Source organism: Eulemur rufifrons, chromosome 16 (assembly GCF_041146395.1).
Source record: "Eulemur rufifrons isolate Redbay chromosome 16, OSU_ERuf_1, whole genome shotgun sequence".
Lineage (NCBI taxonomy): Eukaryota > Metazoa > Chordata > Mammalia > Primates > Lemuridae > Eulemur > Eulemur rufifrons.
The window spans coordinates 40,574,836-40,586,444 of record NC_090998.1 but is presented as its reverse complement, the minus strand read 5'-3'; positions in this window follow the sequence as shown (position 1 = coordinate 40,586,444).

Sequence of the window (11,609 nt, the reverse complement as noted above, 5' to 3'; positions counted from 1 at the left end):
CTTGCTAGCTGTGTGATTTGGGGAGCCTCACTTAACCTCTCTGACTGTTGGGTTTCTCATCTGTAATATGAAAATAATAATTTTAATCTTGGAAAATTTTTGTGAGGATAGAATGAAACTGTCCTTATCGATTATTAAAGGCTGTAGAGATGAGAGTTATGACTTCCAAGAAGTCACTAATGCAGGCACTGAAGTCAGCCTCACTATACCTGTCTCCTCGCCTGTAAAACGGGGATAACAACGGTACCTACCCCATAGTTTTGTTGTGAGGGGCAAATGGGTCACTACACATACAGCACATTTAATGCTACCAGGCCATAGTAAGTGCTCAAAACGTGTCAGCACCTAGCAGAGAGCTGGTGCTCACACCTCTGTGGTCCTTGTCCCAGGACCAAGCTCCACTGCAGAGCCCCTGTCCCAGCTTGCCCTGCCTGTGGCTCCCAGCCAGTTTTTTCTTACTGTAAAATCTGTTTTTTCCTCAAGCTGGTCCTTCCCAGGCATGCTGTTGTCATGGGAACCTACAGAGGCCGCCTGGGTTTGGGGGAGAAAGGGGTTGTGGATTAAAGCCAAAGAATCCCACCACTGCTATCGCAGCCACCACAGTAGTGGGCTAGCCGCTATTCTAGCCCCCCAGAATAGAGCCAGACAGCGGGGGGCCAGAAGGGGCTCTCAGAGGCTCGCTCCCACCCCGGCCCCACCTGCTGTTGAGGGCATAGCGAGCCCCTGAGTAAAGCTGCCGGCCGGGTGGGTGAAACCCCGTGATTCAACACACTCTGCCACCGTTTCTCTAGCGTCTTTTAAAAAATGGAGCCAGATACTGAACATCATTGTTTCCTCATGGGGCCGAACAAACACAAGGCTTAGGGGCTTTATATTTGATTTACTGCTCCTCTTCCCTCTAGACAAATGGCGTATCTCCAGGATAGATAAAAGTAGCTTCACTTAACAGATGGGGAAACTGAGGCCTCAGAGCAGCCAAGTGACTTCCTGAGTCATTTAGCCAGTAAAATGTGGAACCAACACCTGGAACGCAAGTCTTTTGATCTTTGTCATTACCCCAAAATGCCTGGGACCAAGGGGAGCTTGCCCGGGAATGGTGTAGGGGAGGGAGGAGAAGGGACTGAGGCTGGTCTTAGGACCTGGTGCTTTCCCTCGGTCCTCCTTTGGGAGGGGATTCTGAGAGGAAAAAAGCCACTCTCCTCTCCTCCCCCACTAACATTCCACTCCTAAAATTAAGGCAGACTTTTTATTTTTTTAAAGAGCAAAACAGCAACACGGCAAGAGCCTTAAAGAATTTCATTAACGTGGACCTCATAATTCCACTCCTAGAAATCATTCCAAGGATGTCCATATGCTTCTTGACCCAACAATTCCAGTTGCAGGAATTCATCCTAAGGAACTACATAGCAGTAGCTCTGCTTTATACATAGCAGACATATGTATAAAAATTTGACTTAGGAATGTCATCACAGTTTCATCTGAAATAGTAAAATACCAGAAACAAATAAATGTTCAAAAATGGAGAGTTGTTCATGTAAGTTACATCCATAACGAAACGTTGTAGAAAAGTATTTAATGACACAAAAAGATGTTTATGATATACAGTTAAGGTGAGAAAAAGCAAGTTATAAAATATGTATGCTATAATGTTTGTTTAAAAATTATGCATAAGAAAGAGCTGGAAGGATATATAGCAAAATGTTTATAAGAGTTCTCTCTGAGTGATAAAATTACAAATGTTTTCCTCTTGATTATATCATCAACATTTTCAAAGATGAGTATGTATTACTTTTATAATTAAAACAATCAATAAAAGCTAATTTAAAATAGACTTAACCACAAAGATATATACGTTGCAGCATGATTTATGATAGAAAAAACCAGAAATCACATCCACATAGGAGAGGGCTTAATGAATTACATAATACCCTACATTAAATATTATACAGTCATTAAAATGATTACAAAGTCTGTGCAGGAATATTAAAATGCTTATTATATTTTAAGTGAAAAATGCCAGACACAAAATGGAATGTGCACCACGACTGGAAGTATGTAAAGCATGTAGGCAATGAAAATATTTGCTTCAATTTGGTGGAGTGAAATTATGTGTAATTTTTCCCTCTTTTTCAAAATTACCAAAATACAATACTTTGCCTCTTCAATTAACAGAAAAAGTACTCAGGGAAGATAGACTGTCAAGCACTGGGCCCCATTTCTGAAACTATTGTAGAGAAATGGGCGCAGAGAGTTCCAACATCCCCTCCTGAGTCCTTGCCTCCTTCATCCATTGAGTCCATATTAACAATATTATCATTTGTTGAAGATCTACTACCTGTGTACATTTCCAATGTTCACAATAACTGTTTCCCAAGACAGGTAAATTACATAGGACTTTGTTGGTTTCAAGTAATGGAAATCTAGTCTAGCTATTTAGGGGAAAGGATTTTTTTTTTCTTTTTAGGTGAAGGATGCAGGGCTTTCTCACAGGCAGCTGGCCTTAGTCACTGGAACCAGGATGCTAAATATACAAGACCCTCTCTCTGTTTCCACCGTCTCTTCCTCTCTGGGCCTTGGCTTCATCTGCGTAGTGGCTTCCATCTGTGTTCACATGAACCAGCTTTCTCTGCTTCCCAGCCACACAGGGACATAGGGCTACTGACAGCCATTGGGTCTACAGTCAGTCTAGTGGGGCAGGAAGAGTCCAGTGTGACTCTCTCTGGGTTCCATTTCCTAACTGGGGAGGTAGGACTGATGGTGCCATCCCCTGTGGGGAGTGGACTGTGTCATGTTGGACTAACATGGCTGCCAGGAACCCCCATAGTCCCTACATGGACAGGGAAGAAGGGTCAGTTCCCAGAAAAAGCAAGTCGGAGTGCATGGCTGGAGCTGGGTCAGATGGCTGGAAAGCACGTTCAATATATGTTAGACATGGTAGGTATTATCATGGCTTTTTCTGCAGATGAGGCTCAGAGAGGCTGGTTGACAGGCTTAAGGTTCTACAGCTTGAAAACGACAGAGCTGGAATTCAGACCCACGCCTGCCTCTCTCCAAAGTCCTCTCCATCACACCACCCACATATTTACTGATAAATGCAAGTCAGCCAGGCCTACAGTATCCCAGACAGAGGGACACTGTGTGCGAAGGCCTGGAGGCAAAAAGGAACTGTGGGTATAAGGGCAGAAAGGAAGAAGTACAGAGGGGCTGGAGCCAAAGAGGGAGGAGGGAGATGTGGCCAGGGCTGTGGGCCAGGTCAGATCAAGCAATAAGGGCCTGTCAATAAGGATTTGGGGCTTTAACCCAAGGGCAGTGACACTCAGCAGAAAGCAGAGCATTGTAGAATAAGGATTTGTATTTTAGAGGGACTTCTCCAGCTGCAGTGTGAATGACGGGGACTGGTGGGGTCAGGACAGATGCAGAAGAGCAGGAGGAGGTGCCACTACCCGAGGTGAGAATGGTAGCTGGGACCAGTGTAGGGATGGCGATGGGGGTGGAGTTGAAACTAGCAGGAGGTAGGATGGATGAGACATTGTGTTCATTGATTGACTGGGGTGGAGCCTCTGGTGATAGGGAGAAGGAAGTCGGGGCGAATCTTGTGTGCTTATGTGGCTGATAATACCACTCTCCAAACATTGGACAGAGCAGGCTTGGGGAGTTCTGTTTCAGACATGACGCGTTTGAGATGCCTGGGAGCCCTTCAGGGAGCCATCCAGAAGGAGGCTCAGGAGGAAGGCATGGGCTAGAGACACAGATCTGAAAGTCGGCCGTGAGCAAGGTGTGATGGGCTCACCCAGGAGGTGTGTGCAGAGGGAGAAGAGGACCTAGGTCAGAACGCCAGGAACACCAGCCTTTAGGGGAAAGGCAAAGAGAGAAGCCTACAAAGAAGTCTGAGAAGGAGCCAGAGGAGAGGTGGGAGGGAGGCCGGCTGCGGTGGCAGGAAAACCAAGAGGTAGGAGTGGGCAGTGAAATAAGGAATGACCGAGGGGGTCCACGGGTTTAGCAATGAGGAGGCCAGTGGTAACTGCCAAGAGATCAGTTTCCACAGCAGAGCCAGAAGGCATGGGCTGAGGAGTGAGTGGAGCGTGGAAAGGTGGGGAGACCAGGGTGGCAGAAGGGGTGTGGGCTTGAGGGTTTCTGTTGGCCGCCAGTTTCCATGTGGTGGGAAGGTTAAGCTGAGGATTCATTCAGAAGAGTGAAGGGTCATTAAGAGTGAGGAACCTGAAAGGGGACCTGAAAGGTAGGAGACGGGAGTGATGGAGACACAGGTGAGTTTATATGCTTGGTGCCCGCCACTGAGGGCATCTTAGGGCCTCCATTTTCTCTATGAAGTTATTAATAGAAGGCTGGGTGTGGTGGCTCATGCCTGTAATGCCAGCACTTTGGGAGGCCGAGGTGGGAGGATCTCTTGGCTACAGTGAGCTATGATCACACCACTGCACTCCAGCCTGGGCGACAGAGCCAGACTCTGTCTCAAAAAAAAAAAAAGAAGCAAAATCAGTGTGGTGGGCTTCAGTTGCTGGAGTATGGAATATTTGAAAGAGACTTATTGGAAGATCTGAGAGTCACAACCCTCTTATTTAAAGAACTGTGATAAATCTGTTTTTGTGCTTCTACCTCAATACTCTTAGAGATCAAATTCTTAAATTCACACCTGAAATACAATAAAAATGCAAATCTGGAAGACTTATGGACAAGTCAGTTTGAATGAGTGAATATTGATCAAAAAAAAAAGAAAAAGAAGAAAGAGCAGTGATATTCTTCGTTTCAGGTACATACAGTAACACAAAATATTACCTAGTGGTTGGGAAAGAATCATTTGTAATTAGCATAGAAATTGTTTGCAATGTAAATGAGTGTTTCTGAAGTACTTGACTATGCTCAAAAACAGTACTTTAGTATTTTAAGAATTCCCCTTGTGGGGTGAAACCACTTTATATCTATTTTAAGACCTTGTTAAGTCTGCTTAAATGTAGTTAATTTTTTTTTTTCTGGAAAAGATACCGGCTACATCAGAAAACAGTTTCTGGCAAAGGTAAGCGTGTGCAACTGTGCACTGCACAAAGCGCTTTCCAAAGGCCATTTCCACCAGAGAGCAGATCTGATCGCCAGAGATTGTTACTAAGGGAACAGTGGGGCCTGAATATAAATTTCATTTCTCAAAAGACCTAACTAAAGTATTGATCCAAAGGGAGCAGCCAGTGAGTACAGGATGAGGAGCCTATTTCTAATTGAAATAAATAGAAATATAGAAATACACATACGTGTATATGTCATCGTAGGCTTTCACCTTGCCTTGCGGATCTCTCCTATTTAGCTGCGGCCCAAATGAGGAGGCCTGGGAGATAAGAAAGCAAGGGCTGGGGAGCAAAGCTCAAGGTGTTGACACCACGCTGGCCTGCAGCTCTGCAGAACTGAAGCCGGGAGCACTGTTGGCAAGGACAGTGCACTATCATTGGTATTATTATTATTAAGCAACAATTTTGACCAGGCCCTTTGCCCAAGATGATCACGATTCCTCATAATCATGTTAGATATCCTCCCCATTTTGAAGATGGGGAAACTGAGTCCCTGGAGGTTCTGTTCTGTTTCATGCCCAGGAGTACAAGCTCATGAGTGGCTGAGTCAGGGCTCAACTCTACAGGCATTGGTTCTTTTTTGTTTTCTTTTTCCTCTATGGGCCTCAGGGTAATCATGTGGTAGCCTGTTAACATCCTTATCCCGTGCAAGGCAGGAAGGCCTCTCTTAGGTTCTATTTTCTAGCTCTTTCAATCGCCAGTCCCCCTTTCAATCTCCATTTATCTTGCTCCCCTCGCCTCACAGGCACTCTGGTGAGCTTGCTCCATGTCCTGAAATATATGTACATCCTTGTTAAGGATGTAATGTTGTATTGAATATGTATGCATCTCAAACTTATATAGAAGGCATTGTGCTATAACCCTCATTCTCTTTTTGCCAATCAATTTTATATTTTTAAGATCTATCCATGTTGCTATATGTATATCTGGTTCATTGCTTCTAGTGGATGACATTGTATTCTGAAAGATTTACCCACATTTTACTTATCTATTCTCGAGGGACGGATACCAAGGTTGGCTCCAATTCCCCATTACCATAAGCACCAGTGTGTTGAACTTACTCATGCGTGTCCTTTGTGGACTTGTATGAGAACTTCCCTGAGATATACAGTTGACCCTTGAACAAGGTAGGGGGTTGGGGCACTGATCCCTCCCCACGGTCAAAATCCACGTATAACTTTTGACTCCCCCAAGCTTTTTTTTTTTTTTTTTTTTTAGACAAAGTCTCACTCTCTTGCCTGGGCTAGAGTGTCATGGCGCCAGCCTAGCTCACAGCAACCTCAAACTCCTGGGCTCCAGCGATCCTCCTGCCTCAGCCTCCTGGGTAGCTGGGACTACAGGCATGCGCCACCATGCCCGGCTAATGTTTTTTTTCTATTTTTAGTTGTTGGCTAATTTCTTTCTATTTTTAGTAGAGATGGGGTCTCACTCTTGCTCAGGCTCGTCTAGAACTCCTGAGCTCAAGCAATCCTCCTGCCTTGGCCTCCCAGAGTGCTAGGATTACAGGCGTGAGCCACTGTGCCTTCCCCCCCCACCCCAAGCTTAACTACTAATAGTCTATTGTTGATTGGAAGCCTTACCAATAACACAGTCAATTAACACATACTTTGTATGTTATATGTATTATATACTATATTCTTACAATAAAGTTAGCTAAGAAAAGAAAATGTTATTAAGAAAATCATAAGGAAGAGAAAATATATTTACTATTTATTAATTGGAAGTGGATCATCAAAAAGATCTTCATCCTTGTAGTATTCATGTTGAGTAAGTTGAGTAGGAGGAAGAGGAGGAATTGGTCTTGCTGTCTCAGGGGTGACAGAGGTGAAAGAAAATCTGCTTATAAGTAGACCTGAGCAGTTCAAACCCATGTTGTTCAAGGACCAGCTACATATCCAGGTATGATATCATGAGGTCAAACGCCATAGGCATACCCACTGGCATACCCACTTGCACTAAGTAATGCTAAAAAGGCTACATCAGTTTATAGTTCTACAAGAACTGCATAAGAGTTCCTATTTCCCCACATCCTTGTCAACACTTGGCATTACTCCCTTTTCTGATTTTGCCATTTTGATGGATATTAGCTGGTGTGTTATTTAAATGTACGTTTCTCTGATTACTAGTGAATTTGAGCATTCCTGTCTATACTTGTTAGCCATTTGGGCTTCCTCTTTTGTGAATTAACTCTTCATATCTTTTGCCCATCTCTCTATTGGGTCCTGTTGATTTGTAGGAGTTTCTTATGTATTATAGATACTGATGCCTCAACAGTTTTAGGGATTGTAACTATCTTTCCTGTCTACCATCTATCTCTTAATTTTATTAATTTTTAAACATTAAATTTATCTATGGCATATAGTTGAAGAGTGAAGTGATATAGACATACCCATATTTTTTATATTTTGCAGTTGTACTTTAAGGATCATCTTTAAGTCTTTCCCTAACTCTAGGTTGTACGTATGTTCTCTTATATTTTATTTTTTGTTGGCCTTATAGTTTTGCCTTCCGAATTTGGTGCTTAATCCATGTGGAGTACACTTTTGTCTATGACATAGAGACCCAACTGCATTTTTTATCGAAACAGTGATCCAGCGTTTCCAACATTATCTAAACAATCTAGCCTTCCTTCACTAACATTTTAGCTGCTTTATTGAGATATAATTCATAAACCATACAATTCACCCACTTAAAGTATATACTCAGTGGCTTTTAGTATATCCACAGAAGTGTACAACCATTAACACAATAAATTTTAGAACATTTTCATCAGCCCCTCACAAAAACCCATACATTGTAGCCATCATCTTCACTCATTTTTTATGTAACCTTTATCACATACCAGTTCCCAGGTGACTATGGACCTGTTTCTGAGCTCTTTATTATGTTCCACTTGTCTGTTTGTCTATTTGTCCACTTGGCTGGTATTATTCTATTTTCTGTGACCTGTCATGTTATCTGAGAAAGTCTCCCCTCCCCTTTGCAGTTCTTCAAAATTAACTTGGCCAAATTCAGATACCTTTGACCCAGGAATTCCACTTTTTAGAATGGGTCTTACAGATATACTTGAATAAAGCAAAGTGATGTATATGCAAGTTTATTCACCGGAGCATTGTTTGTAATTGTCCCAAACTGGAAACAACCAAGACATCCAAAAATAGAAGACTGATTTAATTACAGTGCATTCAAACAGTGGAATACTATACTGTAGTAAAAAAGTGAAAGCTCTCTATGTATTGACATGCAAAGCTCTCCAAGATATATTATTAAGTAAAAAATAGTAAGGTGCAGAATAGTGTACGTAATATGCTACTTTTGTATAAGGGGTAGGGGGAACATGGACCCATATTCAAATTTACTTGGGTACATATAAAGACCCTCTGAAGGGACAGAAGCATAAGAAACCAAAACCAGTGGCTTCTCTGGGGACCAGGGAACCTGAGCAGATGGGAGACAAGAATGGGAGGGAGACATTTCATTGTCTACCTTCTGACACATTTGTTTTTTAATCATGTGAACGCATAACTTATTCAGAAAATAACCTAAAATAAGGAAAAATAATAAGTCAATAAGGAAAACGTTGACTTAGTTCTTCATGAACTTGTATTTCTTCCATATAAATTTAGAAAAAAATGGTTGAATTACTATACACAAAAACAAAACGGAATTTTGGCCAGTATAAAACCCTGTGCTTGTTACCATTCTGTTCCTTCTGACAAGCATCAAAAATGCAGTGAGAGATGTGAGGGCCTGAAGCCAGGATAAGGCCCTGCTTAGGCCTGGAACCAGCACTGGGAACAACAGTTAAAATAAAGGGGAAAGTCTCCAAGTTGTATATGGCTGTTGATTTTCTTTTAAACATTGGCCATTGAGAACCATGTATCCCACTTCTTTATGTTTGCCTGTTTTATTAAGGAATTGCATCTCTGGAGAAGAGGGGAAAAGAGTCATTGCATATAAGATCTTTAAAACACCTTCTGTCCCAGAGTGATGGCTACTTGAAGCACAAGTGGCAGGCAAAGCCTCATCACCCACCTGGTGGCAAGTTATCTCAACTGCAGGCCGAGAGCGTTAGGCAAACTGCCTTTGTCGTGGGGAGCTTACAAATCCAAGCCCTAGAAGGGCAGTAGAGCATGCCTTGAAAACTTGTTTGCTTTGTTTATTTTCCTAAACATCAGTCCAGCCTCTTGTACTGAAGGATCATAGATTCCAAATTAGTAGAGTCAAAATTAATGAGATTTTCCAGTAATGAGCCTGAGACTAAAATTATGGAAAATCCACTAATTATAGACTATCCAGTCACCTAACCACCACTTAGATCCGGGCCTCTGGGAGGAGGGACGGGGAAAGCAAAGGGACGGTCACAGATGCAACCTGTGCTGGACTGTCCTTCCTTCCTGCTGCCACTGCCACTGCCCTTTCCCCTAGGCTGGGGCCTCACAGCACCCAGTGCTTCCTGCCTCTGGGCTCCTATCCCAACCCAGGCCGAGCTGGGCCCAGCTTCTGAGGGCTATGTAAGTCTTCAGGCTAAATTCCTGGAAACCATAAAATGGGGCACATAGTAGAGGTGGGAGCATGTTTTCCCTCAGTTCTGGGAAGCAGTCTGGGGGTTGTGCTGGAAGAAGGAAGAGGGGTAGAAAAGCCAGACAAAATGCCCATTATACCCAAGCCTGTCGATTTCCTTTTTTCATCTCTTTATCAGTGCTTGGGACTGAGCTGCTTATCAACAGGAAACGCCTGCCTGCGGGGGATGAGGCAGGTCCAGGGGGACTGGACGCTGGGACCAGGAATTCTGGGTAGTACGCTGCTGCTGGGCAGCCACACTGAGCAGCCTCGTGACCCCCAGGACACAGTAAGGCTCCCAGGCTCCTTGCCTTGGGCCCTGGTAATCCTGATCTACACAGGATGACAGCACACCAGACAGGCCTGAAGCCAAAGGGTCTACAGGAGAGAGTCCTGGGTGGGACTCCAGCCCTGACCCTCTGTGACCAAGGACAGGTCCCCAAACAGCTCAAGCTATAAATAAGAATTGTCTTTGCCCCTAATCTCCACCAATCCCCCTTCTTTCCAGGTGAGGAGAGGCCAAGTGTCCAGCCAAGGCCACAGACACTTAGTGACAGTCATCCCAACTGGCCCTTCTAGTGTATTTGCCTCTGAGCCCTCAGAGACTGGTCACCTGGTCGAGCATGCAAGCCTGGGACAATTAGGTGCTTGGCACAGACCTCCAGATGAAGGAGAGGAAGGGGACTCTAGCATGGATTGACCGCCTACTCTGTGCCAGGTGTTTTAAAGATACTGATCATCAGACTAGGATCCTGATCTCTCAGAGGGGAATCTCAGGAGGCGGACAGACTGAGAGTCAGTCTTCCCAGGAGGTGAAGATCAAATCTTAGTGCTGAAAATAAATGCCCATGAGGATATCTAGGCCAAGCAAGGCTTGATGGGTGGCTGTTAAGGACAGGTTTATCTACCTAGACATCTTTCTTCAGACTGGCAGAAGGCTGACTAGAGAGCACAGGAACTGGCTGTTCTGGTGGGAGAGGCAGGAAAGAACAGAAGATGGGTTACCTGGCCTCCTGCTGCTCACCCTCTAATCAATTGCCCCTGAGCTACGACTCTGCTCTTGGTGATGGTGATAATGAAGGAAATTCCCTTTCCTGCCCCCGTGTCTCCCTGGACAACCCCATTCTCCCCCTCACCTCACCATTTGCTCCTGCAGGTGAGGATGTAGGTCAGTAAGAGTGGGTGGATGAGAAAGAACAGAGAAGACTCATCCAGACATGACACCCCGCAGGGCAGCAGTGACAACACTTTAACCTGAAAACTGCCTGAAAATAGACTGTGTGTCTATGACATTATGCAAATCATATGCAAAGTCAAGAAGCCCTCTGTCTCTATTTCTAGCAAACTGAACGTGGCCTTGGTGGAAGCAGCTCTTCCAAGAGTCGCCCACCCAGAGTGACGACTGCACAGCTAGCATCAGTTGCAGCAGTGGGAGACTGGACTCAGGACGCCCACCCCTCACTTGCACCCAGGGCTGGGCCTTCGGGGCATGAGGACGTTGCTACCTCTTGGGCTGTTGATCTTAATGTCAGTGAGGATACGGAGGAAGCAGAGCCCCCTCCTTGAAGGCTGGTGCCAGGCAGGACTGAGGGAGCATGGTGCCTGGGAAGGCAGAGAGAAGTGTCCTTGAGGGCCTGGGTACCATGAAGAAGGGGCGGTCCTCAGCATCAAGGCTCAGGCTCCAGAAGCCACCTTCACTTTGACGTGTTATAGCACCCATCACCCCTCAGGGAGGGCCCTTACCACCCAGACGACCCTCTCCCTCTTTGTACAGGTGGAGAAACTGGGGCCAGGAAATCGGGGCAAAGCTGCAAAGAGGGCAGTGGGTTTTCTTCCTTGCAAGGCAGGCAGGTTCCCCGAGGCTCTACGTGGAGGCAGGGGCTTGGACAGCGGGACTTCCCAAGGACTCTTCTAACCCTGGAGAGCAACAAGCCAATTCTCCTTTCCCAGATCCCACTCAGCGTTCATGGA